Source organism: Choloepus didactylus, chromosome 1 (assembly GCF_015220235.1).
Source record: "Choloepus didactylus isolate mChoDid1 chromosome 1, mChoDid1.pri, whole genome shotgun sequence".
Classification (NCBI taxonomy): Eukaryota; Metazoa; Chordata; class Mammalia; order Pilosa; family Megalonychidae; genus Choloepus; species Choloepus didactylus.
In genome coordinates this window covers 199,740,751-199,763,843 of record NC_051307.1, presented here as the reverse complement: position 1 = coordinate 199,763,843, position 23,093 = coordinate 199,740,751, and the positions used below count along the sequence as shown (strand labels likewise).

Below are 23,093 nucleotides of genomic sequence, written 5' to 3'. Positions count from 1 at the left end.
TTGGTTACTCCAATCAGATTTTCCCAGACCAGAGAGGGTTCAGATCCCAGAATGGGGTTATATTCAGTTTGAAGTCTCCGAAGGTGTGTCTTAGAGATTGACGGACTTTCCTATGAGGTCTCTAGCCACTGTGCTTTTCCTAACTTTCCCAGTAGTTGGTGCCTGTCATTGTGTCACTCCTGACTGATGTAAGGAGGTGTGGCCCCTTTAGTTTCTGTTTTGGCTGTTTTCCTGCAGGCTCTGAGGTCTGGTTCTGAAGGGTAGACTGGTAGTAGAACCAGGCCCCACCTCCTTCCTCTCAGGGAAGATACAACCCCTAGGGAGTTATCATTGCATTTGAATAGCTCTTCAGTCTCTCTGATTCTGTTATCTCCTCCCCTGTCTGGGTCAGAGTGCTGCAAAATGAAAATGGCCAAGTCTCTCTCCACTGAGCCACTCAGGTTGAGAGAGAGAAAAAGGCACAGAAAGCCCCCTTTCAAAGCCAGTCCCCGGCCCCCCAGTTTCTCCTGTCAGTCAGAGAGCACCTAGTCTTCTGGGCTCCCTCTCCTGGGACAGAGGAATCCTCCAGCTCTTTAAGATCAGTCATCACTAAAAGCCTCTGTCTGCTTTCTGGGGTTTGTAGCTTGTATTCAGCAGTTCACATTTGTTAATTGAAACCCCAGTTGGATCTGGGCTGAACTATATTTGCTTGCTCAGAAGTGCTGCTTTCTATCACAGCGGGGTTTTGCGGCTCAGCCTGCCATGGGTGGAGGGGACTCCTGGCATGCTTCAGCAGTTTTTACTTACAGATTTTATGCTGCAATCTCAGGTATTCCTCCCAATCCAGGTTGGTATACAATGTGTGGACAGTCGTGGTTCTGCCCCAGGGGTTATTCCAACTTATTTACTAGTTGTTCCTGGTTGTTTATTGGTTGTTCCAGGGGGACTAACTAAATTCCACTCCTCTCTATGCCGCCATCTTGCCCCCTTGATAGTCAATGTACTTTTAAGGTTGTCTATAGTTTTAGGATATTATGAAAAAAAAGAGATTTTAAATCTCCAATAGAAGGAATAAAAAACCAGATATAGTTGCAAAATTACAGTGGGAGAGTCTAGTCCAATTCCTGTTTTTATGATGACCTTTTGAATTGAATAAATGTAATTTTATTCTGCTTACATTTGTTCTCCCTAAATTTATAGAAGCTTACTGATAAAATAGTTTAGTAAGAAATATAAATGAGATTTTTGTAAGCTTGATTACTTGGTGTTCTAGTTTGCTAATGCTGCTGGAATGCAAAACACCAGAGATGGATTGGCTTTTATAAAAGGGGGTTTATTTGGTTATACAGTTACAGTCTTAAGGCCATAAAGTGTCCAAGGTAACACATCAGCAAATAGGTACCTTCACTGGAGGATGGCCAATGGTGTCCAGAAAACCTGTTAGCTGGGAAGGCATGTGGCTGGCATCTGCTCCAAAGTTCTGGTTTCGAAATGGCTTTCTCTCAGGATGTTCCTATCTAGACTGCAGTTCCTCAAAAATGTCACTCTTAGTTGCACTTGGGATATTTGTCCTCTCTCAGCTTCTCTGGAGCAAGAGTCTGCTTTCAACAGCTGTCTTTAAATTTTCTCTTATCTGCAGCTCCTGTGCTTTCTTCAAAGTGTCCCTCTTGGCTGTAGCTCCTCTTCAAAAGTTCACTCTCAGCTGCACTGAGTTCCCTCTGCCCTTCAGTTCATTTATATGGCACCACTGATCAAGACACACCCTGAATGGGTGGGGCCATGCCTCCATGGAAATATCTCCTCAGAGTTATCACCTACAGTTGGGTGGGGCATATTTCCATGCAAATCTAATCAGCACCAAAACATCTGCCCCACAAGGCTGCATCAAAGAATATGGCTTTTTCTGGGGGACATAATACATTCAAACTGACATACCTGGATTTCAAAAAATCTGTTTTTTAAGTTACTTTGCCATTTGTTACCACAGTACATAGAAGAATTTGGATTTGTAGCTGTTTTGTTAACATCAGGCAGTATATTCTGTGAGTATATTACATAATCAGGTTAGTCAGTGCTCTCATGAATGAGGAATATGTAATTCTTAGCTTCAAGGAGTTTATTTTCTAGTTAAAATATACTTGTACCAGGTCACAGTGTAAGACAGTAGTATTTAAAGTACCAGCCGGTTATCTTAAAAAAGGCATAAAAATGCTGGGAAATATTAAAAAGCAGATGGATGAAGAATGACCTAGGAAGATCTCATAGAAGAGATGATACTTGTAAAACCTTTGAATAAGAAAGTAGTATTTGAATAAATAAATCTCTGAACTAGTTTATTTAGAAACAATAACTTAGTGTTGTGAACTAACATATTCCTGGCATTATTTAGTACCTGGGAATAATGTTGAAAATTTTTGAGTTTTTTTCTGGATATGAATTATATTTCAAACTTAGGCTCTTCTGATCTTTGAAGGCAGTGCTGAATTGGACGGAGAGATTTTAGGCATATTGTAAAGTAATCATTTGTGTGTTGTGAGAATAAAGTATATAAATGCTTAACTGTGTTACAAACCCAAGTATAATTTTTTTCCTTCTTCCATTATTTTGTATTATCTCTGTCTTTTCTCCCCTTCATGAATACTATTATTAGAAGGTAGTATGCATGTTCAAAGAGCTTTTAAATTTGTCATCAAATTTATTTCTAATTATATGCAGTTTGGAGAAATAAAGACTATAGGTGGGATGAATAGTATTTTTTGTTTTGTTTTGTTTTCCATACTAAGATAATCATATTTTCTGATTAAAGTGAATTTTGTTTGTTGTTGTAAAAAGTTTCTGTATCTTACTACAAGCCCTGAATGGACATGGAAAGTTGTAGAAGTGTTGTAAAAGTGAATTCTGTCTGTCATAGTCAATGCTGACCAAAAATTTGATAAGCCTGTTTATAATATTTTTTTTAAAAAGCTTTTATGTCAAACTCTGTATTCATACAAAGCTAAAGTTTAGTTTGCTCTCCATTGAAATAATGTGGATTGTTGGTCTGCTCTTAATGAAAAGTTTTAAAAAGTTTTTCTTAACCATCTGAGTACTCTGTCTAAAAGACAAAGATTTTATATAAGATTAATATCCTTGTTAATGTTTATGTTGGCCTTATCATCCTTTATTTCAGAAGACAAGTCTTCTCACTTTTAAGGGAAAAATGTTACAAAGAATCTGTTCTTTCAAATTATAAATTGAGGTACTAAAATGGTTTAACATATTTCATAAGAGATGTTCGGGAAGTATTACAGTAGTTAAAGGGGGTTGTCTAGCCTTTTGTTAGCTAAATTTGCATGGGGTGAAATGTTATTCATATATTTAGAAATTGTATAAAACTTCCTAAAAACTTGACAGAATTCTCACTGTTCATGTTATACCCTGATACTGATCTGCTAGACAATGATATGATGTTGTTAGTCATGGTTTTAGTTATTCTTAGAAAAAGGTTACAGTTCATGGAAACAGATTTACTTCTGAGTTGCTCTGCTTTGCTCTAATTCTTCTCTAAAAGTATATGTGGTCAGCTATAGGTCAGAGCGTCATATGCAACAAGGAGAGACTTTAAAAGACAGGTACGACAAATATGTAAATTATGCTTTACCTGTTAATTAACATAACTCTGGTAAATGTGTAAAAGTGAAACAGGACAAAACCTCTGCTCTGGTTTGTCAATAAAAGACAACTGTCAAATGTTTTTATTTCTGAAAGTAGCTTCATTTAAAAGTGCTTATAAGAAAATTGAGGCTTAGATTGTAAGCTCTTACAGCAGTCACATTTACTCTTGAGCTTTAACTGTTATTTCTAGACTCTGAAATGGTTTGCTCTTTGTATATCTTGGTAGTTCTCTGGAACTTTAAATGTCTTTGTGACACCTGAGACTCAGATCTGAAAGTCAGCATTACTCCATACAGCAACTGTTAAAGAAACTGAAAAAGATATTAGACTCTGATTAGAGATGTGAATGAAGCTGATCTGGTTAAGCCTAAGGTAAACCAGAATACAGGGTAAAAAATAATATTGTCTGTATTTTAAAACTTTAACGTCTGTATAAGACCAAAAGAAGGAATGTTTATTTTGTCCAAAATTTAAACTTTCTGTAGCACACTATCTAATTTAAACTGTCTCGTCAGTTTATTTAAACAACCTAGTTCAGCTTTATTTAGCATGGAACATAAAATAAGGAATAAAATCTTAACATTCTGTACAAATTAATGTTATACCCTGATGCATTTCAGAGTATTTTGGGCAGAAAATGAGAAAGTATTTGCAAAATCCCACGAGGGACTGAAGAAAAAATGGAACTATTAAACTTCCCTACCTGTGGAATTCCTGAAACTCTCTTAAGCAATAGGGGCCCCCAATTTAATAAGCCAAGCCCTCACTCTTGAGGCTTGACCTTGTGAAACTTATTTCTGTAATGGCAAAGCTAAGCCTACTTATAATTAATGTCTAAGAGTCACCCCAGAGAACCTCTTTCATTGCTCAGATGTAGTCTCTCTCTCTCTCTCTAAGCCAAACACTGCAAATAAACTCACTACCCCCCCCCCCCACCATGGGGCATGAATTCCAAGGGTGTAAGTCTCCCTGGCAACGTGGGATACGACTCCCAGGGATAAGCCTGGCACTGGCATTGTGGAACTGAATGACAGTTGGGGGAAAGGAAGTAAATAGAGTTTCAATGGCTAAGAGATTTCAAATCAAGCCTAGAGGTCCTTCTGGAAGTTACTCTTAGGCAGATTTCAGCCAGATATTGCAAACTGCCACAATATGGCAAGCCCCAACTAACAGTTTTCCTGGAAACCCTAAAGGATGCCTTGGGCTCTATAAAAGTTTTACTTGTTCAGTTTGTTTTTCAGACACCTTAAAGCCTCTGGATTATTCCTATGCCAGACACCTCTGAAACCCAGAAGTACCGGTCTCTCCAAGAATAACAATCAGTTTCAGCCCTCTGCCCCATAATGTCAACGCATCTCATCAGCTTAAAGAAATTAGAAGAGTCATCTCCCAGATATCCTTCAGGATTGAGAGAAAATTATCAAATGAGAGGGAGGAGTTGTAACCAAGAAGTTAGAATTTAAGGAATGATTATGACTATTGAATTATTAAAGAGATATTCCTTTTTACTTCCTAGTATATTAGAGTAGACAGAGGGAAATAACTGAAATCTCTGAACTGTAATCCAGCTGCCTTAATCTCTGATAATGATTGTATAGCCTTTATCTTGTGCCCTTGTGATTGTAAAAACCTTGCAACTAACCTTCACTTCTACCCATTTTATCTGCTTTTTTGACTTTAGAGTCTTCTGATCACTAAAGACACCCCTTACGTTTATTAATGAAGGGTCTTGGGTCAGCCCAGAACTAACCCACCCCAAGTCCAAAGTTATCTTGATAACTGAAGCTGGATCTAACCAAAATGGGACCACCTGACATGCACAGTAGCTTAGACTTTAACCTACAAGTCACCTATACCTCATTATAATACTAAAAACTATGCCCATCATCATATTAAAGCTACCATTTTCTTACATATGTTCTGTGACTAAGCATGTAATCAACTTGAGCATGCTTAATAATTAAATCACCTCTAATAACAACATCTTTCTGCTCATTATCCTAAAATTTGCCCATCTTTTAATACTATAAAACTATCAGAATTACTATAGTTTGGAGAGTCAGATTTTTTGGGCCAGTAGGCCGTCTGCTCTCCTGCTTCATGCCTAGCAATAAACTCATTCTCTCTTTGAAACCCCAGTGTCTCAGGAATTGGTCATTTGAGTGCAAAAAATCCACCATCTTGGTCTGGAAACACAGGGTCATAGTAGGTTTAATCAGAAAACTAAAAAAAAAAAGATAAGACTTTATATTTTTAAAGAGAAAAGAGGTTGTGGAGAGAGAAAAAGGAACTGGTGACAGATCCTTCACACTCAAGCTTTCTGAGGGGACTGATGATGGGATATCAAGGGATAAGATTTGGAGAGGGTGATTGTGAGGATGGGTAGGGGTTATAGGTAAGGCTTTCCCACAACACTCTTTATTGTTGCCTCTCTCTAATTTAAAAATAAATAAGAATTCTTCCTTTATTGAATAAAATCCCTATCTTAAGCCAAAAGCCAACCCTGAATAAAGGTCACTTTGGCCAAGACCAACTGTCTACTATTGTTTAGTATCACTGTGACAATAGTGTGGTGGGCAGGGAAGGATGCTAGGCTTTGGTGACCTTGGAGAAGTAGTCCAGAGTCTGGTGGGAATGAGGAAATGAGGGCGTGGGTATGATTATTCAAAGATGGCCTAGGTGGGGTAAGAGGGATGGGGTGGCCAAAAGGGGGGTCTCTGTTTTCTGCCTTATATTGTGGCTATATATGCACTACATCAGCACTTTATACAGCTCCAGTGCTGGAGCCTTTGAAGACAGGAAGAATGTCTCTGCTTTATCCTTGCCATCCCAGGGTGAGTGTAGGTAAGATGGTAGCTCAGCGGTGTGGGATGGGGCAAGGCTGACTTCTCACGCTTGGAGATCCAGGAGCGCACAAGGTAGTGTGAGCAAAGTATCCCCCACCTAGTTCGCCAGACCATGGACAACCACAAAGGGCCGTGTCCTGGGGTGGGCCAGCGCTGGGCAGGGCCTGAGACCTGCGCTCTCAGTCTAGTGTCCTGGCAAAGCCTACCCTTTCCTTTCTGTGAGAAGTGGGTAACAAGGCCCATCTGTTTTTTTCAGGAGGGTTAAATCTTCAGCTCAGGACAGAGTAAACAATGAACAGAGTTATTGACACCAAATGTGACCCATGCAGAAAATGGTTAAATGCCCATCAGCAAACAGTAAGAACCGCAAACAGCTCACTACCCACTCAGAGATAACTACGAACAAACACATCAGTGTGTATCACCCTGGACCCTTCTCCTTGTAGGAGTTTTTAACAAAAATGGAATCATACTCTGCAGCTTGTTTGGAAACTTTCAAGAACTTCTTTCAACGTCACCAAGTATTCATAAAACTTATCCTTTTAAAATGTATGTAATCTTGTTTTTTGGATATAATTTATTGCACCCATCTGCATTTTTATATCTTGGCTGTTTCTAACTTTCTGCTGCTGTACAAAAGGGTGCATTAGTATCTTATGCGTGTTTTTGATAATTATCAAGAACGAGTTTTCAAAAACTCTGCCGCGATTCTCATGGCGCCGTTCGAGTTTCACGCGGGACCCCACCGGGGACACACCCCTGTACTTCCTTTGGGGTTATGTGGCTGATGCCCGCCAGGGGGCGAGCAGGAACCGTAGGTGGGCGGGGCGGGGTCAGATTACGCATGCGCATGCCGCTGGGAACACGTGCACAGGGTGGCCGGGGCGGGAGGGGAAAGGTAGAAGGTGAGAGGTGAAGGGGCGGAGAGCTGCGCGGGCGCCGGGCGTCTGGGCAAGAGAGGGCGGGCGCCACGCACCGGGTCGCGGGCCGAGAGCGCGCACGCTGCGTCCCGCCCCCGTCGCCGCTGCTTGGGAGCTGCAGCGGCCACAGGTACAGCCTCACATGTCCGCGCGGCACCCGCCTGCGGGCCGGGAGTCGGGCCTCACACTTCGCGGACTCGGGAGGTCTGGGTTGGGGGCCCCCAGGGAGGAGCGGGGACGCTGTCCAGCAGCTGCGCGAGCCGGGCGGGAGGGACCGGGCCTTTTCGTCCCTACTTACACTCCGGCCAAATTCCGCGCCTCCACCCCTACCCCACCTCACCCTGTCCTGGGTGGACCACCTCTGGTAGAGGGCCCGGTCGTCACTCGGGCAACTTGCTTTGGCGCTGTCTGGGTTTTCCAGAGTGCGGGAGAGAGCATGCTGTCCAGTCCCTTGCCTCTTGGAAGATCTTATTGAGAGGCGACACGTAGCTTTTTTGAAGGGTTTTGCTTGGTTTCCAGTTTCCTGTGTTTTGCTTAAACCTAAACATTGCTCACTAATTTTGACGCTGTTAACTTCTATACTTGGTTTATGACCTCACTGTATTATAAGGTGTAATGTCAAGATAGCGTTAGCTGCAGGGAGTCCTGGATCCAGATTGAATCGCAGAAAGTTTACAGATGGAAATGTTGGGTGAAGGGAGCAGTGAGTCCCTGTGAGGGCTCTGGCTGGAGTCTCCCCTAGTTCGGGTCACTTACTGTCCCACCTTCTACGGTCACAGTCAGAGCTGAGTTGATTTAAGTCTTTCTGGGGAGTTGGTAATAATTCTTGTGAGGAAGACATAGAAGAGGTTTTCTTTTATCTGGGCAAATGTTTTGTGGAGTCCTTATTAGTGTGCTGCGTTCATAGGATATGGTGCCAAGTATTGAAGCTTTTGTAAAGGAGTCGGGATCAAGGGTGTCTAGTTAGTGGTATATATATTTTAGGTGCTCCTGAGTGATAATCAAAGACCTGTGTCTTTTTAAATGTATGTTTACACTGAAGTGCTTTATGCATTTCCAGTTCCTTCTGCAGTTGTTGGTACTTTATATCAAAATGATGAGTTTCAGGATTCTACCTAATTAAGAAAAATATCTTTATAGTCTTCTATCTTATCAATTCACAATTGAATAGATTGGTATTTGTTCAGGAGGTTGAATTAAAATACCAGAATGGGTTTTGAGCAAGAAACATATTTTTCTAACTAGATAAGCTATTATTTACCTAGTGGAGACATCATTCCTCCATACTAGTGGTTCTCAAATTTTAGCGTAAATGGAAATCACCTGAAGGGCTTGTTTTCCCCTCACCCAGGAGTCACCAGTTCTATAAATCTGGGATTTTTGAATTCCAAACCAGATCGCAGGTGTTGCTGCTCTTGCTGGCCTGGGTACCACACTTTGAGAGCTGTGGCTCCACATGAATGCACCTGAAACCAGAGCACGATGCTAAAACTTACAACAGGTTTCATGCTGAATCCCGTTGACATCAGTTTTATAGTGTAGTTCTGCCAACTATGTACCTGGCTCTTGCTTTCTGTCAATTTTCTTCTTATTTTTAAGTGATGTCTTAAAAGTGAGATTGTTTTCTTAACTAGGGTGCTATTTTCCTTTTTTCCTGCAATTCTCTATTTCTGGAGACTAGAGGGTTTGTTTGCTTTTTTAATACTAGTCATCTGTGTTGAAGAAAAGTTAATAGGCAAGCAGAAAAAACACAAAAGCTTAAATTGTCTGCAGTAGTAGTGGTAGCCATTGGTAATGTTTTGGTGTATATCCTCTCAGGCCTCTTTTTCACTCTCTTGCTCTTTCTCTGTGTAATGGATCAATATACTGTTTTGTATCCCACTTGTTTTATGAATTACAGTATTTTTGTGTGTGTTTTTTTTTTAAGTTTAAAATCTCGTTTATTTTTGTTTCCCCATGACTTTCTCCTCTGAGCAGCCCTGTTCAACACAGTTTGCTGCATTTGGCTCTGTACTTGGGATGCACTGCTCAGAACACTGACTGTCACTCAAATCACAGTCTGTTTTCTCCTCAACAGCCTTCTGAGATCCCTATTTCTATAATCTTCCTCATGCTGGCCTGCCATTCATTCCTCGCTCTAACCAGCCACGGCTGCTGCACTATCGAATATTCCTACCAACATTGTAGTAGGGTTCCTATTTCTCCACATCCCTGCAAACTTTTGTTTCCTGTTTTTTTTTAATGGTAGCCATTCTTGTGGGTGTGAAGTGGTATCTCATGATTTTGACTTTTCTATTGACCATCTTTTCATGAACTTATTGGCCTTTTGTATGTCTTCTTTCGAGAAATGTCTGTTCAAGTCCTTTGCCCATTTTTGGGGGGTCACATTTGTTTTTTTTTCCCCTTCAGTTTTGTTGAGATATATTCATACACCACATGAACCTTCTAAAGTATACAGTTACTGGCTCACAGTACCAACACATAATTGTGCGTACATCCCTGGGATCAATTTTAGAATATTTTCATTATTCCAGAACAGAAATAAGAATAAAAAATAAAACCCAAATCCTTTCATACTCCCTATCTCCCCCAATTGTTGACCCCATAGTATTGGTTGTAGTGAATTTGTTACTATAGATGAAAGAATATTAAAATATTACTGTAAAAAATAATACTGTATAGTTCATAGTTTGCAATAGCTATGTTTTTTTCCCCATATACCCCTCTATTATTATTTTAACATTTGTAGTTCATGCAGGAACTTATTTATATTTGTAGCGTTAATCAGTGACATACATGACTTTAAATAACAATTGTCAATCAAATTCACCTACAATACAGCACTATTGTAATCCCAATAATGAGCAGCCATGACCTCTATCCATTCCCAAACATTTAAGTTGAACCTTGTTAACAACTCCATACATATTAAATAACTGTTCCCCCTTCTTTAGCTTCTATCTATTTCTAGGTACCCTATATTCTACATTTGAAGACTCTGAATTTACATGTTCTTGTTAGTTCATATTAGTGAAATCGTACAATATCTGTCTTTTTGTGTCTGGCTTATTTCACTCAGCATTATGTCCTCAAGGTTCATCCATGTTGTTACATGCTTTAGGACCTCATTCCTTCTTACTGCTGCTTATTCCATTGTATGCATATAGCACATTTTGTTTATCTACTCATCTGTTGATGGACTCTTGGATTGTTTCCATCTTTTGGCAATTGTGAATAATGTGGCTTTGAACACCGGTTTGCCAATGTTTGTTCATGTCTCTGCTTTCAGATCTTCTGGGTATATACTGAGTAGCAAAATTGCTGGGTTGTAGGCCTTTGCCCATTTTTTAATTGCATTATTTGTCTATTTGTTGTTGAGTTGTAGAAGTCCTTTATATATTCTGGGTATTAAGCCCCTACCAGATATATGATTTCCAAATATTTTCTCTCATTCTGTGTGTGGTCTTTTCACTTTCTTGGGAGTCCTTTTTTTGTGTGTGTTAGAGAAGTTGTAGATTTATGGAAACATCATATGTAAAATACATAAAATAGAGTTTCCATATATAACCCCCTATTATTAACACCTTGCATTAGTGTGGTACATTTGTTATAATTCACAAAAGAATATTTTTATAATTCTAACTATAGTGCATCGTTTTCGTTAGGGTTCACTGTGTTGTACAGCCCTTTGTGGTTTTGTTTTCAAATTTTTATTGTAGTAACATATATATTGCATTAAATTTCCCCTTTTAACCACATTCACGTGTATAATTTGGTGCTGTTAATTACATTCACAGACTATTTTCATCATTCCAAACCAAAACTCATACTCTTTTAGCAATAACTCCCCATTCTCCCTTACTCCCTACCCAGAATAACAACTGTTCTGCTTTCTATCTGCATGAATTTGCTTATTCTAAGTATTTCATATAAGAAAAATCATACAATATTTGTTCTTTTGTGCCTGACTTATTTCACTCAACATGATGTTTTCAAGGTTCATCCATGGTGTTGCATGAATCAGAACTTCATTCTTTTTTTTTTTTAAATTCGTTTTTATTGAGGTACATTCACATACCATGCAGTCATACAAAGCGTGCATTCAGTTGTTCACAGTACTGTTATATAGTTGTGTGTTCATCACCAAAATTAATTTTTGAACATTTTCATTACCACACACACAAAAATAATTAGAATACAAATTAAAGTGAAAAAGAACAATTAAAGTAAAGAAGAGTACTGGGTGCCTTTTTTTTTTTTTTTTGCCCTCATTTTTCTACTCATTCATCCATACACTGGCAAAGGGGAGTGTGGTCCATATGGCTTTCCCAATCACATTGTCACCCCTCATAAGCTACATTTTTATACAATCATCTTCAAGATTCATGGTGTGTCAATTTAAATGTATTATGTACCTCCAGTTGTCAAAAATCAATTAGCTATAGAGGTGGGTCTATTTCTAAACTCTCAATTCAATTCCATTAGTCTGTATCTCTTTTCTTGTGCCAGTACCATTCTGGTTTGACCACTCTAGCTGTATAGTAAAGTATTAAGGTCAGGAAATGGGAGTCCTCCAACTTCGTTCTGTTTTTTTTTTTCAAGATGGTTTTGGCTATTCAGGGCCACTTACCCTTCCAAATAAATTTGGTGATTGGCTTTTCCATTTCTATAAAGTTGGCTGTTAGAATTTTGATTGGGGTTATGTTGAATCTATAAATCATTTTGATTAGAATTGACAACAATATTTAGTCTTCTAGTCTATGAGCATAGAATGTCTTTCTGTTTATTTAGGTCTTCTTTGATTTTTTTTTAGCAGTTTTGTAGTGTTTATGTATTTATTTATTTGCATATAAGTCCTTTACATCCTTGGTTAAATTTGTTCCTGGATATTTAATTCCTTTAGTTGCTATTGTAAACGGAATTTTTTTCTTGATTTCCTCCTTAGATTGCTCATTAATAATGTATAGAAGCACTACTGATTTGTTCATGTTGCTCTTGTATCCCACCACATTGCTGAATTTGTATATTAGCTCTAGTAATTTTGTTGTAGATTTTTATAAAGGATCATGTCATCTACAAATAGGGAATATTTTATTTCTTCCTTTCCAATGTGGATGCCTTTTATTTCTTTTTCTTGCCTAATTACTCTGGCTCGAACTTCCAGTAGAATGGTGAATAACGTGGTAACAGTAGTCATCCTTGAGTTGTTCCAGATCTTAGAAGGAAAGCTTTTAGTCATTTACCGTTGGGTATGATGTTAGCAGTGGGTTTTTCATATTTGCCCTTTATCATGTTGAAGTTTCCTTCTAGTCCTATATTTCTAAGAGTTTTTATTAAGGAAGGATGGTGGATTTTGTCAGAACCCTTTTCTGTATCACTTGAGATGATCATGCTCCCCCCCTTCATTTTGGTAATGTAGTTTATTACATTAATTGGTTTTCTTATGTTGGACAGCTCTTGTATACCTAGTGTAAATCCTACTTGACTACCGTGTGTAATTCTTTTAAGGTGCTATTGGATTCAATTTGCTTGTGTTTTGTATCTATATTCATAAGAGAATTTGTTTTGTAATTTTCTTTTCTTGTAGTATCTTTATCTGGCTTTGGTATTACGGTAATGTGGGCCTCGAGTGAGTTAGGGAGTATTCCCTCTTTTTCAATTTTTTGGAAGAGTTTGGGCAGAATTAGAGTTAAGTCCTCTTGGAATGTTTGGCAGAATTCACCTGTGAAGCCATCTGGTCCTGGGCTTTTCTTTTTTGGGAAGATTTTGATGACTGATTCAATTTCTTTATCTGTAATTGGTCTGTTGAGATATTTTATTTCTTCTAGAGTCAGTGTGAGTTGTTTGTGTGTGTCCAGGAATTTGTCCATTTCATCTAGGTTGTCTCATTTGGCATACGGTCTAAGTTGGTGTACAGTTGTTCGTACTATCCTCTTGTGGGGTCCTTTTTATTTCTGTAGAGTCAGTAGTAATGCTCACCCCCCCCCCCCATTTCTGATTTTATTTGCGTCTTCTCTCTCTCTTTCTTTGTCAGTCCAGTCAAAGGTTTGTCAATTTTATTGATCTTTTCAAAGAACCAGCTTTTGGTTTTGTTAATGCTCTTTATTTTTTTAATCTATTTCATTTATTTATGCTCTAAACTTTATTTCCTTCCTTCTTGCTTTGGGTTTAGTTTGCTGTTATTTTTCTAGTTCCTCCAGGTGTGCAGTTAGGTCTTTGATTTTAGCTCTTCTTTTTTAATGTGAGCATTTAAGGTTATAAATTTCCCTGTGAGCACTGCCTTTGCTACATCCCATAAGTTGTGTTATGAGTTCTGTTCTCATTTTTGTCTCAAGATATTTACCGATTTCCCTTGTGATTTCTTCTTTGACCCACTGATTGAGTGTGCTATTTAACTCCCATATATTTGTAGATTTTCCAGTTCTCTGTCTGCTGTTGATTTCCAGCTTCATTTCATTTTGGTCAGCGAAGATTCTTTCTATAATTTAAATCTTTTAAAATTTATTGAGACTTGTTTTGTGACCCAGTATGTGGTCTATCCTGGAGAACGATCCATGTGTACTTGAGAATAATGGATATCCTGCTGTTTTGAGGCAGTATTTTATATATATCTGTTAGGTATAGTTCATTTATCATATTATTCAAGTTCTCTGTTCCCTTATTGATCTTCTGTCTAGATGTTCTACTGATGAGATTGGTGTATTAAAGTCTCTATTATTGTAGAGGTGTCTTATTTCTCCCTTCACTTTTGTTAGAGTTTGCCTCATGTATTTTGGGGCATAAATATTTATGATTGTTATTTCTTCTTTGTGGATTCATCCTTTTATTAATATATGGTGTCCTTTGTTTTTAACAGCTTTTGACTTAAAGTCTGTTTTGTTTGATGTCAGTATAGCTATCCCAGGTTTCTTTTGATTATTATTTGCATGGATTATCTTTTCCCATCCTTTCAACCTATTTGTGCCTTTGAGTCTAAGGTGAGTCTCTTGTTAACAATGTTGTTGGATTATGTTTTTTTAAATCCATTCTGCCAATCTGTGTCTTGATTGGGGAGTTTAACTTATTAATATTCAGTGTGATTACTGTAAAGGCAGTTGGTACTTCAGCCATTTTCTTCTTTGGTTTTTATATATCATATCCTTTTTGACTCTTTTTCCCTTTATTGCCACCTCCTTTTCAGCATAGTTGATCTTTTGTGATGTATCTGACTGATATCCCTTTCTTCTTTCTGTTTCTATTTTACACAACCTACATCTGTAACCTACTAATTTGAAAAGATACTGACTTAGCTTTATTAACATACACATTCTCTGTTCTCGTATCTATCTTCCCTCATAGTGTTGTTTTTGTCCCACATTGTTTTGTTGTATTTTGCATGTCCATTATCGGGAAATATGACTTTTTCTTGTTCAATTGTATTCTGATTCCTATAGGAATTAAAGGTTAGAATTATATATTGAGGATACAGTGCTATTGGGTTTTGTATTTATCCATATAGTTACCTTACTATGTATCTTCACTTCTTCACACTGCTCAAAGCCACACTCTCCTGTCTTTTTCTTTCAACATGAAGAACTCCCATTAGCTGTTTTTGTAGAGCAGGTATTTCTGTTTATCTGTGACTGTTGTAATCTGTCTCTCCCTCATTTTTGAGGGACAATTCTGCCAGATAAAGAAATTTTGGTTGGCAGTTTTTCTCTTTCAGTACCTTAAATATATCATAGAACTACCTTCTTGCCTCCATGGTTTCTGATGAGAAATTGACACCTAGTCTTATTGAGGATCTCTTGTATGTGACGAATTACTTTTCTCTTGCTGATTTCAAAATTCTCTGTCTTTGGCACTTAACATTCTGATTAGTAAGTTTCTTGGAGTTGGTCTGTTTGGGTTTATTCTGTCTTGTGTATGTTGTGCTTCATGGACATGTGTATTTGTGTCTTTTGTAAGAGTTGGGAAATTTGTGGCCACTGTGTCTTCAGATATTCATTCTGCACATTTTCCCTTCTTTTCTCTTTCTGGGACACCCATGATGCCTGTATTAGTACACTTCATGCTGTCACTCAAGTCCCTGAGTGCTCAGCTTTTTCTGTTCTTTTCCCTGTTTGTTCTCTGTACTATATAGATCATCCAGTCTTCTGGTTTGCTGATTCTTTCTGCTGGCTGTTCGTCTCTGCTGTTGATGCCTCTACTGTATTTTTTTTTTTTTTTTTCGCTTTTAGCAATGGGGATGTATTAGCTTACAAATTTACAGTCTAATGCTGTCACAGTGTCCCAATTGAGGCATCAACAGGACAATATCTTCTCTGAAGACCGGTTACTGGCTAGCTTGGGCTCCTTAATTTCATCTCTTAACTTCTGTATGTGATTTATCCTCTTATAAAGGACTCCAGTAAGAGGATTAAGATGCACTTGAATGCGATGGGTCACATCTCAGTTGAAATAACCTAATCGAAACGTTCCACCCACCATAGTCTGTACCCACAGATTGGATTAAAAGAACATGTTCTTTTCTAGGTACATAACAGCATCAGACTACCACAGTTGCCATAATTATATTTTTAAACTTTGTTAATAGAAAAAATATTTTTAATTGTTTTTTCATTTGTTAGTCAAGTAGACAATTTTTGAACTGTTTCTACTTTTGTGAAATGTCTGTTCTTATGAGTTTTTAAATATGAAAAGTGCTTCCCCATTGCCAAATTTATTGCACATATTTTCCCCAGTTCATTTTAGTCTTTTCATTTTGGTTAGGCTTTTTTAGAAAATGTATTTTTATTGAGATATATTCACACACCATACAAATCATCTGAAGTATACGATCACTGACTCACAGTATCATCACATAGTTGTGTATACATCTCCACGATCAATTTTAGAACATTTTCATTTCTAGAGTATTTTTAATCTCCGTTATTGTGCCTTTCTCCCCCATAATTTCTGTATGTTTCTTTTTAATCACTCTAATTCTTCTTTTTGCTCACACATTGTCTTCTTAATGTCCTTTAGCTCTATATCCACCATTAGTTTATTTCTATCCGTAATTTCCTTCAACTCCTTGAATTGATTTAGGAAATTTTTTTTGAACTTTGATTACTTGTTTGAAATTCTGTCTCTGAAGTTTTAGTTTGTTCCCTTTGGCTGAGCTGTATCTTACTGTTTCTTGATATGGCTTGTAATTATGTGTATATATATGTATATTATTGCTATGTGTGTGAATTTTTTAAAAAACTTTTAATGCAGTTTTATTGAGATATATTCACATATCAGATAATCATCCAAAGTGTACAGTCAGTGGTTCACGCTATCATCATACAGTCTGTGCATTCATCACCACAATCAATTTTTGAACATTTTCATTACTCCAAAGAGAAAAAAAAAAGAATAAAAATTAAAAAGAACACCTGAAACATCCCATACCCCTTATCCCCCCTATTATTTATTTTATTTTTTGCTTTTATTTTCTTACTCATCTGTTTGTACATTGGATAAAGGGAGTGTTAGTTGCAAGGTTTACACAATTACACAGTCACATCGTAAAAGCTTTATAGTTATACAATCATCTTTAAGAATCAAGGCTACTGGTTCACAGTTCAGTAGTTTCAGGTATTTCCTTCTAGCTATTCCAATACACTGAAAACTAAAAAGGGATATTTATATAATGCATAAAAATAACCTCCAGAATGACTTCTTCAACTCTACTTGAAGTCTGTCAGCCACTGAAACTTTGTTTTGTTTCATTTCTCTTCCCCCTTTTGGTCCAAGAAGGCTTTCTCAATCCCATGATGCCAGGGCCAGGCCCATCCCCGGGAATCATGTCCCACGTTGCCAAGGAGATTTACAACCGTGGCCATCATGTCCCATGTAGGGGGAAGGGCACTGAGTTTACCTGCAGAGTCGACTTAGAGAGGCCACATCTGAACAACAAAAGAGGTTCTCTGGGGGTTACTCTTAGGCATAATTATAAGTAGGCTTAGCTTCTCCTTTGCGGGAAGAAGTTTCGTAAGGGCAAGCCCCAAGATCAAGGGCTTGACCTATTAAATTGGTGGTCCCAATGCTTGCGAGAATATCAGAAATTCTCCAGGTGGGGAAGTTTAATATTTCCACATTTTCCCCTGTCCTTCAAGGGGGCTTTGCAAATACTTTTGTATTCTCTGTCCAGATTACTCTGGGAGGCATTGGGGCATCACACTAGCCTGTACAAACCAACTCCATATTCAAGGTTCCATGTAATTATGGTGTTTGAATAAACTGACCATAGAAGTTAAATTAGATAGCGTGCTATAGGAAATATAGATTTTATACCAAATAAACATCTAGAAATTGAAGTTTTAAAAAACAGTCACTATCGTCCTTTACCCTGTAGTCTGATTTGCCTGAGTCCTAACCACATAAGCTTCATTCATATCTCTAATTGGAGTCTGATCTCTTTTTCAGCTTGCTTTTAACAGTTGCTGTATGGGGTGATGCTGACTTTCGTAGCTACAGAGCTCTAGCTCTGAGTCTCAGGTGTCACACAGATACCTGAATTCCAGGGAATGACCAGGTTATACACAAAGAGCTGAGCATCTCAGAATTTAGAAATAACCTTAAGAATACAGGGGTGACTGCTGTAAGAGCTTACAATCTAGGAACCTTTACAATAAGCTTTCCCCTGATAATCTGTGCTCTCGAATTCAATCTCAGAGTTTGCACATTATATTTAGTCTGTATTAGTGAGGCGTTATAATACTTGTCTTTACATTTCTGGCTTATTTCACTCAACATACTGTCCTCAATGTTCATTCACCTAGTTGCATGCCTCACAGGCTTGTAATTTTTTTGCTGATGTCTGGGCTTCTGATTATTTTGATGTGTTAACTCGGAAGTTTGGTTTCTGTCTCTTGCCTAGGATTTTATTGTTGACTGGCTTTGTGTTAAGGCTTTTCTTTGACACTTGGTCCAGCTTACTTTGGACCTTTAGAGTAGCCCATGTTTAAGTTTTCAGATTTTCTCAGGTCTTTTGCATTTGATTCTTGCCTTGTCTATGCAGTACAATTTTTAAATTGTCCGTTTGTGTGCACTTGTTTCACCTCCAGGAGAAAGCTTCTTTTCCTCTATTCCTTCTCTGGGAATCTTTATCTGTTCTGTTTGTTTTTTTGTTTGTTTTTTTTTGGACAATTTTCTCCCCAGCTCCTATGATTTGTTTAAATTCTGTCTCTCACTCAATGCCCCTTTTTCTTTATACTTTTAAGTTCTGGTTCTGGGAACCATCCTGTCTTACAGCAATTCTGTTCCCCTTCTTGTATGTTCCATGATAATTGTCTGCCTCTCATTTCTTCCCCGTTTGGGTATCCCACCCTGCAGAGCCAGATCCAGAGGCAGGAGGGATTTGGGCCATGCTGCCTTTGTGACTCCTGGGCTGCCCTGGATCAAGTGAGAGGGAGGGGTCTGGACTGGTGGGTCCAGACTGGCGAGTCTGGAACCTAATTTTGGTGTTTTATTTCTTTACCAGTGATTCAGCATTTGTGGAGTCCTTCTCCAGTGTTTATTATACTCCAGAGTTCTAAGCAAGTGGAATTTGTCTTTTTATGAGTTGATTTTGATGGGGGTCTTTTCCAGGGGATGTCTTTTTTTTTTTTTTTTTTTAATTGTGAACTTTAACATGTATATATATAACAGTGATAACTTTCAAAGTACGATTTCAAAAGTTGTTAGCAAATTTTAAAGAATATCATGGGTCACAGTTCCACTTCAGCCATTTCCATTATTGTAAAATATAACTTACATACAGAAAAGTGTCAGCTCTCCATGTACAGCTCAACAAGCAGTTATATAAGTAATTTAAAAAATTGTTATGTGTTACAGTTCCACAGCTGCAGTTCTTTCCTTATTATGAAATATAAGGTATATTCAGAAAGGTAAAGACTATTAAAGCACAATTCAGTGAGTAGTTATAGAGCAAATTTCAAAGGATGTTATAGATTACAGTTCTACCATGTCATTTACCTCCTTCCAGCTATTCCAGCATCCCAGCATCTAAATATATATATATGTATATATTTATATTTATATAACGTTTCAGTATTCATAGACCTTTGTTAAATCCTATCTTGTTTGTTGCTACCCCTTTCTCTCAATCTCCTTCTCCATCTTCAGGGGTGTCTAAGCAGTGAGCACTCTAACTTGTTCCTATTGAAAGAGGGTATCGAGAGTATAGGGAAGGCGGCTGCATCATGTTGTTCTTTAAAAGGCTGTTGCCTCTGGGTTTAGGATTTGTCTAGCATAGGAACACTCTGGTGGATTTAGGTTTCTGAAAGATAAAACTTAGTGAGTGAATCTTTTATAGAATCTCAGGTAGGGACCTAGGTATTTGGAGACTACTTTTGGTAAAAGCATGGCATACTGTGGCTATTTGGGATGTCTAGCTGGAGCTTGCATAAGAGAAAACTCCAGGATAGCTTCTCTACTCTATGTGGGATCTCTCAGCTACTATGACCTCAGCTTGTTACCTTCTTTTTTCCCCCTTTTGGTCAAGTAGGCATTTTCAATCCCTTGCTGTCAGGGCCAGGCTCATTTCTGGGAGCCATGTCCCATGTTGCTAGGGAGAGACATTCTCATGGGAGTCATGTCCCTTTTGTGGGGTGGGGGGTGGGGGGGCAGTTAATGAATTTATTTGCTGTGTTGGGCTTAGAGAGAGAGGCCACATCTGAGTAACAAAAGAGTTTCCTGGAGGTGCCTCTTAGGCATAATTATGGGAGGGCTCAGCCTCCCATTTACAACCCTAAGTTTCACAAGAGCAAGCCTCAAGTTGAGGGCTTGATTTATTAAGTAGTATGCTCCTAATTTCACTTAATATACATTCTATCCCAAGGTAAATGGTCAGTTTCTTACATTATCTTCACTTAGTTGTGCAGTCATCATCACTTTCAACTTTAAACAATTGTAACGTAATACATCCCATAGCTCTTACCAGCTGCTAATGATTCATCTCTAGTATTAGTGTAGTTGGTAAAATATTCCTATTAAATATGGTCTTTAATATATAATGGGTAGCATTTCCATACCACTCTGTTGTTAACCCTCTGTATCACTGTCATACCTTGTCAGTATATCATGCTAATACTTATTTAGATTTTTGGTGCTACTCCATGGGTTATATGCCTTTAAACAACCATTTGTGAACATGTTGCCTTCAATACATCAATACTTACAGTCCCATTATTGAATCATAGTCACACCTGACCATTCCCATACCACTAAGTTCACCCTCATTATCATATCTGTACATATTAGATTATCATTCTCCCTTCACTTGCTTCTATCTTTAGGTCCCTTATATTCTACATATAAAACACTTATTTTCCAATTTTCACCAAGTTCACAGTAGTGGCACATATAATAGGTCTCCTTTTGTGTATGGCTTATTTCACTCAGCATTATGTCTTCAAGTTTTATCCATGTTGTCATATGTTTCATGACCTCATTCCTTCATACTGCTGCATAGCATTCCTTCGTGTGTATATACCACATTTTGTTTATCCACTCGTCTGTTGAAGGACATTTAGATTGTTTCCATCTCTTGGCAATTGTGAACAATGCCACTGTGAACATCGGTGTGCAAATATCTGTTCGTGTCACTGTTTTTAGATCTCCTGGATATATACCAAGAGGTGCAGTTACTGGATTGTAGGGTAACTCGATATCTAGTTTTCTGAGGAACCACCAAACTGTCTTCCAGAGTGGCTGTACCATTATACAGTCCCACCAGCGATGAATAAGAGTTCCAATTTCTCCATGTCCTCTCCAGCATTTGAAGTTTCCTGTTTGTTTAATGGCAACCATTCTAATTGGTGTGAGATGATATCTCATTGTGGTCTTGATTTGCATCTCCCTAATAACTAGTGAAGATGAACATTTTTTCATGTTTTTTAGCCATTTATATTTCTCTTTGGAGAAATGTCTTTTTATATCCATTGCCCATTTTATAATTGGGCTGTTCTGTTGTTGAGTTGTAGGATTTCTTTAAATATGCAAGATATCAGTCTCTTATCAGATTTATGGTTTCCAAATATTTTCTCCCATTGTGTTGGCTGCCTCTTCAGGTTTTTGACAGATTCCTTTGAGGTAGAGAAACTTTTGATTTTGAGGAGTTCCCATTTATCTATTTTTTCTTTTGTTGCTTGTGCTTTGGGTGTAAGGTCTAAAAAGCGACCTCCTAATACTAGGTCTTGAAGATGTTTCCCTACATTATTTTCTAGGAGTTTTATGGTACTGTCTCTTATATTAAGGTCTTTGATCCATTTTGAGCTAATTTTTGTATAGTTTGTGAGGTAAGAGTCCTCATTCATTCTTTTGGATATGGATATCCAGTTCTCCCAGCCCCATTTGTTAAAGAGACTGTTCTGTCCCAGTTCAGTGGATTCGGGGGCCTTATAAAAAATCAGTCAGCCGTAAATCTGGAGTTCTATTTTTGAACTCTCAATTTGATTCCATTGATCAATATGTCTATCTTTGTGCCAATTCCATGCTGTTTTGACTGCTCTGGCTTTATAGTAGGCTTCAACGTCAGGAAGTGTGAGTCCTTCCACTTCGTTTTTCTATTTGAGAATATTGTTAGCAGTTTGAGGCCCCTTTGCCTGCCAAATAAATTTGACAGCTAACTTTTCCAAGTTTGCAAAGTAGGTCATTGGAATTTTGATTGGAATTGCATTGAATCTGTAGAGCAGGTTGGGTAGGATTGACATCTTAACGATGTTTAGCCTTCCTATCCTTGAACACAGAATATCTTTCCATCTCTTTAGGTCTCCTTTTATTTCTTTTAATAAAGTATTTTGTTCAGGATTTTTGCATCTTTATTCATTAGGGAGATTGGCCTGTAGTTTTCCTTTCTTGTAGCATCTTTATCTGGTTTTGATATTAGAGTGATATTGGCTTCATAAAATAAGTTAGGTAATGTTCCATTTTCTTCAGCTTTTTGAAAGAGCTTGAGTAGAAATGGTGTCAGTTCTTTTTGGAAAGTTTGGTAGAATTACCCTGTGAAGCCATCTGGCCCTGGGCTTTTATTTGTAGGAAGCTTTTTGATGACTGATTGGACCTCTTTGCTTGTGGTTGGTTTGTTGAGGTCTTCTGTTTCTTCTCTGCTCATTCTAGGTTGTTCATGTGTTTCCGGGAAATTATCCATTTCCTCTAAATTGCCTAGTTTGTTGGTGTACAGTTGTTCATAGTATCCTCTTAAGATTTTTTAAATTTCTTCAGGATCCATAGTAATGTTCCCCCTCTCATTTATTATTTTCTTTATTTGGATCTTCTCTCTTTCTTACTTTGTCATTCCAGCTAAGGATTTGTCAGTCTTTTTGATCTTCTCAAAGAATTGACTGTTCAAGTTTGCTAATGACACCAGAATGCAAAACACCAGAAATGGACTGGCTTTTATAAAGGGGGTTTATTTGGTTACACAGTTGCAGTCTTAAGGCCATAAAGTGTCCAACAACAGAGTACCTTCACTGAAGGATGGCCAATGGTGCCTGGAAAACCTCTGTTAGCTGGGAAGGCATGTGACTGGCATCTGCTGGCTCCCAGGTTGCGTTTCAAAATGGCGTTCCCTAAAATGTCAGCATCTTCTTCCAGCAGCCATCTCCAAAAATGTCTGTCTCAGCTCCAGCTAACTATGAGCTCCTTCTGTCTGAGCTTATATAGTGCTCCAGTAAACTAAACG

At 38.1% G+C, this 23,093-nt stretch overlaps 1 protein-coding gene across 1 annotated transcript in view; it reads left to right on the top strand.

Moving 5' to 3' along the window:
• Positions 1-7,396: 7,396 nt before the first annotated feature.
• The window catches only part of LOC119544366 (SREBF chaperone), a 93,677-nt gene continuing 77,980 nt past the window's right edge, over positions 7,397-23,093 (top strand). The window contains exon 1 of the mRNA XM_037849806.1: positions 7,397-7,529. The gene's annotated coding sequence lies outside the window, so the exon portion shown is untranslated. The remainder of the gene's footprint in view (positions 7,530-23,093) is intronic.